We start from the raw sequence: 5,664 nt of genomic DNA, 5'->3' as shown, positions 1-5,664 counted from the left end.
AGGCAAGGCTACTAGTTAAGGGTACTAGTTCAGACAAGGCTACTAGTGCAGGATACTAGTTAAGGCAAGGGGACTAGTTCAGATTCAGAATTTAGGGGACTTGTCAGGGCAAGGGTACTCTTCAAGGCTAGTTGTCTAGCCTACTGATCTATACCACTAGTCTGACTAGTCCAGCTGTCTTGTCTAGGCTACTAGTCTAGACTTCTCTTGTCTACTCTACTCTAGTCTACTTTCGTCTACCCTAGTCTACCCTAGCAAAAACCACCCTACCCTAACCTTTTCGAATCTATTCAATTGGATTCGATTCAAAGCATTTCAATGTGATTGGACGCGATGAGGCTTGAATCGGCTCATTCGGCACCATCAGCTCGATTCAGCTTGAATCGCTTCGATTCAGCTTGTTTCAACTCAATTCGACTTGGTTCAGCCTTATTCGGCTCGATTCGACTCTTTTCTACTCTAGTTTTCTCTATGCAACTCCATTCGACTCCATTCTACTCTATTCTGTTCTACCCTACCCTACTCTAATCTATTCTAATGGATTCGATTGGACGCTATTCGACGCGATTCATCACGTTTTGTTTCCATTGGGCTCGATTCGGCTAGAATTGGCTCTATTCAGCTCTATTCTGCACTATTTCACTCTATTCGACTCTACTCTTCTCTGCTCTACCGTACTGTGCTATCTTCTCTTCCTTCTATTATGTACTGTTCTATTCTATTCTGTTCTACCCTCCCGGCCGCTCCCCTCCCCTTCTCTAATCTTTGATTCTGTTCGAGTCATCGCATTTTCACGCCATTCCACCCGATTAGGCTTGAATCAGATCAATTCGCTTCGAGTCGGTTCGATTGGGCTCCATTTTGCTCCATTCAGCTCCAATGGCATCGATTCTGCTGGATTCTGCTCGATTAGGCCTTCTTTGGCCCTATTCGGCCCAACTATGCTCTATTCGACTCTTTTCTACTCTATTCGTCTCGAGTCAGCTCCGTTCTAATCCATTCCACACCATTCTGCACTCTTCTCCTCTATTCTCGTCTACCCTTCCCTACCCTAATCTATTCGAATGGATTCGATTTGACCCGATTCGAAGCGATTCAACGCGATTCATCTTGTTTTGTCTCCATTCGGCTATGTTCTGCACTATCTGACTCTTTTCTACTCTATTCTATTCTGCTGGATTCTTTCTCTTCTGTTCTGTTCTCTCCTATTCTGTTGGACTCTGTTCTATCCTACCCTACCCAACCCTACTGCACCCCACCCAAACCCACCCTACTTGAATCTATTTGATTCAATTCGATTCACTTCGACGCGATTGGACAGGATTTGACGGGATTCGACAAGGTCCGAAGGCATTTGACGGGATTCAAAGAGATTAGGCGAGATTCCATACGATTCGACGTGATTCAGCAGAATTCTAGGAGATTGGACGCAATTCGAAGTTATTGGACGTGATGGGGCGTGATTCGTCGTGATTCGACGACATTCGATGCAATCCGATGCGATCCGAAGCGATTCGACCCGGTCCGACACAAAACGATGTGATTTGATGCGATTCGACGTGATTCGATGTGATTCGACGCTATTCAGTGACAGTCGGCGTGATTCTGCTTGATTCAGCTCGATTAGGTGCGAATCGGCTCTATATGGCTCCTTTACGTCTCTATTCGGCTCCATTCAGCTCTGTTTTCTCTATTCGTCTCTGTTTGGCCTATTCGTCTCTAATCGACTCTATTCGAGTCTATTCAACCCTACTCTTTTCTACTCTATTCTATTCCTTCTATTCTGTTCTAATCTCTTCTAGTCTACTCTACTCTATTCTATTCTATTCCACCCTCCTCTCCCCTTCTCTAATCTAGACGTTTGGATTGCATTGGATGCATTGAACGGGATTCGACGTGATTAAGCTTGAATCAGCTCGATTCTATTCCATTTGGCTCTATTCGGTTCGTTTGGCTTGAATTGCTTCGATTCTGCTCAATTCCGCCTCTTTCGGCCCTATTCTGCTCTATGCGACTCTTCTCTACTCTTTTTGTCTCTATTTGACTCCATTCTACTCCATTCTATTTATTCCACACCATTCTACACTATTCTGCTCTACTCTAGCCTACACCACTCTAATTTACTCGAATCGATTAGACGTGATTCCTCTCATTTCGACTCCATTCGGCTCTACTCAGCTGTATTCGAGTCTACCCTATTATACACTAGCCTACTCTATCGTACTCTAGTCTACTCTTCTTTATTTTCTTTATTCTTCCTATTCTGTTCTGTTCTAGTCTACTCTATTCTACCCTACCCTATGCTACCCAACTCTACTCTATTCTAATCCGTTGGATTGGATTGGATTCAACCCATTTGGACACGATTCGGCTCAGTTTGGCTCTATTTAGCTCCGTTCGAATCTATTCTACTCTACTCTGTTTCCCTCGACGCTACTCTAGCCTACTGTTTTCTGTATTCGTTCTGTATTGTTCTGTTCTCTTCTATTCTCTTCTGTTTTATTCTATGCTACTCTACTCTATTCCACCCTGCCATACCCGAACCTCCCCTACTCTAATCTGTTCAATTCGATTCCATGAATTTGGACACGATTCAGGTCGAATTGGTTCGATTCATGTCCATTCGGCTCCATTTGGCTCGAAGGGTGTCGATTCAACTGGATTCGGCTCAATTCGGCTCCATTAGGCTCGATTTGCTGGATTTGGCTCAATTCAGCTCGATTCGGCCCTCTTCGGCCCTCTTCAGCACTATTCGGCTCTATTCGGCTCTTTTCTACTCCTTTCGACTCCATTTGATTGCGTTGCACAGCATTCTACTCCACTCAACACTATTTTACTCTACCCTACCCTAATTGACTGGAATTGGTTCGAGGGGATTCAACGCGATTTGCCTTGTTTCTTCTCCATTTGGCTCGCTTAGACTCTATTCGACTCTGTTCTGCTCTACACTATTCTGCTCTGCTCTAACCTTTTGGACTCGATTCTCTTGTATTCTTTTTATTTTCTTTTACTGTGTTCAATTCTCTTCTACTCTATTTTAACCAACCCTACTCTAATCTATTCCACTGGATTCGATTCCACGCATTTCGATGCGATTCGGCTCCAATCGGCTCCGTTGCACTCCATTCATCCCTCTTGGGCTCTAATCGGTTCGATTCAGTTCTAATCGGCTCCATTTCGCCCTGGTCAGTTCTATTCAGCTTGAATAGGCTCTATTCAACTCCATATGGCTCTATGAGTCTACTCAACTCTATTATCTCTTTTCAACTCCATTCTACACCATTCTACTCCATCCGACTGTATTCTTCTCTATTCTATTGTCTTGTACTCTACCCTTCTCTAGTCTATTCTAATCGATTCGATTGGATTGGACTTGAATGGATGGGATTCAATGCAATTCAACGGGATTCGACGCGATCCAGCATGATTCCGCGGGATTCGGCGCCATTCATCTTGATTTCTATCACGTTGGGTCTTTTGGGCTCTATTTTGCTCTAGTCGGCAATATTCAACTCTATTCTTCTAGACTCTGCACTACTCGACCCTATTCTAGTCTTTCAGTTCTCTTCTATCCTGTTCTGTTCTACTGCATTTTGGTCTATCCTACCCTACTCTAACTTAGCCTACTGCAATCTGTTCTATTCTATTCAACAGACTTGAACGGGATTCGACCTGATTCACGTCCTATCGGCTCGAATCAGCTCCTTTTTGTGCGAATTCAACTCGATTCGGTTGGACTTGGCCCTTTTCCTCTCTATTCGGCTCATTTCGGCAGGATTTGACTCTATTTGACTCTAGTCTACTCTTCTCTATTCTTTCTGGTCTATTCTAATCTATTCTTTTCTACCCTCCCCTCCCCTCATCTTACCTGCCCTACACTAAACTATTGGATTGGATTCGACACTTTTCAACGCGATTCGACATGATTCTTCTCGATTCACCTCGAATTTGGTGGATTCGGCTGCATTCAGCTCTCTTTGGCTCTATTCAACTCTATTGGACTCTATTCTACTGTACTCGTCTCTACTTCATTCTATTCGATTCTTTCTCTTGTGTTCTGTTCTGTTCTAGTCTAACCCCTCCTACTCTACCCTCCTCTACTCTAATCGATTCGATCCGATTCAATGCCTTTCAAGGCGATTCCATGGGATTAGGCTTGAATTGGCTTGATTTAGCTCGATTTGGCTTGAATCGGGACAATTTCGCTCGATTCTGCTCGACTCAGCATCATTAGGCTCGATCCAAACGTATCCGGCCCTGTTCAGCTCTATTCAACTCTTTTCTACTTTATTCGTCTCTATTTGGCTCCATTCGACTCCATTCCACACCATTCTACTCTGTTCGACTCCATTCTACACTATTCTATTCTCTTCTCCCCCACCCTACTCTACTCTAATCTATTCGATTCATGGAGATTTGTCTCATTTCCTCTCCATTCGACTCGATTCAGCTCGAATTGGATCTATTCATCTCTATTCTGCACTACTCGACTCTGACTAGTCTACTCTACTCCACTCTACTCCATTCTACTCTTTGTATTCTCTTCTCTTCTACTCTATGCTTCTCTAGTCTATTCCTCTCTGCCCTACCCTATTGAATCCCAGCCTAACCTACACTACTCTAAGCTGTTCTATTGAATTCGATTGCATTCGATTCGACCCGATTGGACACAATTGGACGGGATTCGGTGAGATTTCATGAGATTCAATGGGTTTTGGTGGGATTGGATGGACTTCGACGAGATTCGATGCAATAGGATGCGATTAGGTGCGATTTGGCTCGATCTAGCTTGGCTCATTTTCTGTGTCTCTATTTGGCTCATTCCAGCTCCATTCGGCTCCATTCAGCTCGAATCTGGTCGATTTGACTTGATCGGGCTCGATTGGGCTCGATTGGGCTCGACTCAGCCCTATATGTCCCTATTCGGTGCTATTCCGCTCTATTCAACTCTTTTCTCGTCTATTCATCTCGGTTTGACTGCATTTGACTCCATTCCACACCATTCTACGCTCTTCTATTCGACAGAACCCTATCCCGCCCTAGTCTTTCCTCATCTAGTCTCTTCTTTTCGATTCTGTTGTATTGGATTCTCGTTTTCTCTTTTCTCTATTCCTTCCTATGCTACTCTACCATACCCTACACGAAACTAAGCTATCCTGACTTATCCTCTTCTATTCTATTGGATTCTGTTTTCTCTGTTCTACCGTATGCTACCCTACCTTATGACACCCTACTGGACCATACCCTACTCCATAAAAAAAGGGGTACTCAAGAAGGGTACTAGTTTGGAAAAGGGACTACCTAAGTCAAGGGGACTAGTTCAGGCTACTAGTTAGGGCCACTGTACTAGTTAAGAGTACTAGTAAAGGCACGGGTGCTAGTTAAGGCTGCTAGTTAAGGCAAGGTACAAATTCAGGCCACTGCTTAAGGCAAGAGTCCTAGTTAAGGCTACTAGTTGATGCAAGAATACAAGTGAATACTACTAGTTAAGGCCAGGGTACTACTTAAGGCAACTGGTTACGGCAAGGGTAGTAGTTCTGGGTACTGATACGGCCAGGGTACTAGTTCAGGCTACTAGTGAATGCGAGGGTACTAGTTAAGGGTACTACTTAAGGCTGCCAGTGAAGGCCAGGGTCTGAGTTAAGGCTACTGGAGAAGGCCAGG

This window comes from Loxodonta africana, chromosome 2 (assembly GCF_030014295.1).
Source record: "Loxodonta africana isolate mLoxAfr1 chromosome 2, mLoxAfr1.hap2, whole genome shotgun sequence".
Lineage (NCBI taxonomy): Eukaryota > Metazoa > Chordata > Mammalia > Proboscidea > Elephantidae > Loxodonta > Loxodonta africana.
This window is presented reverse-complemented; position numbering follows the sequence as displayed.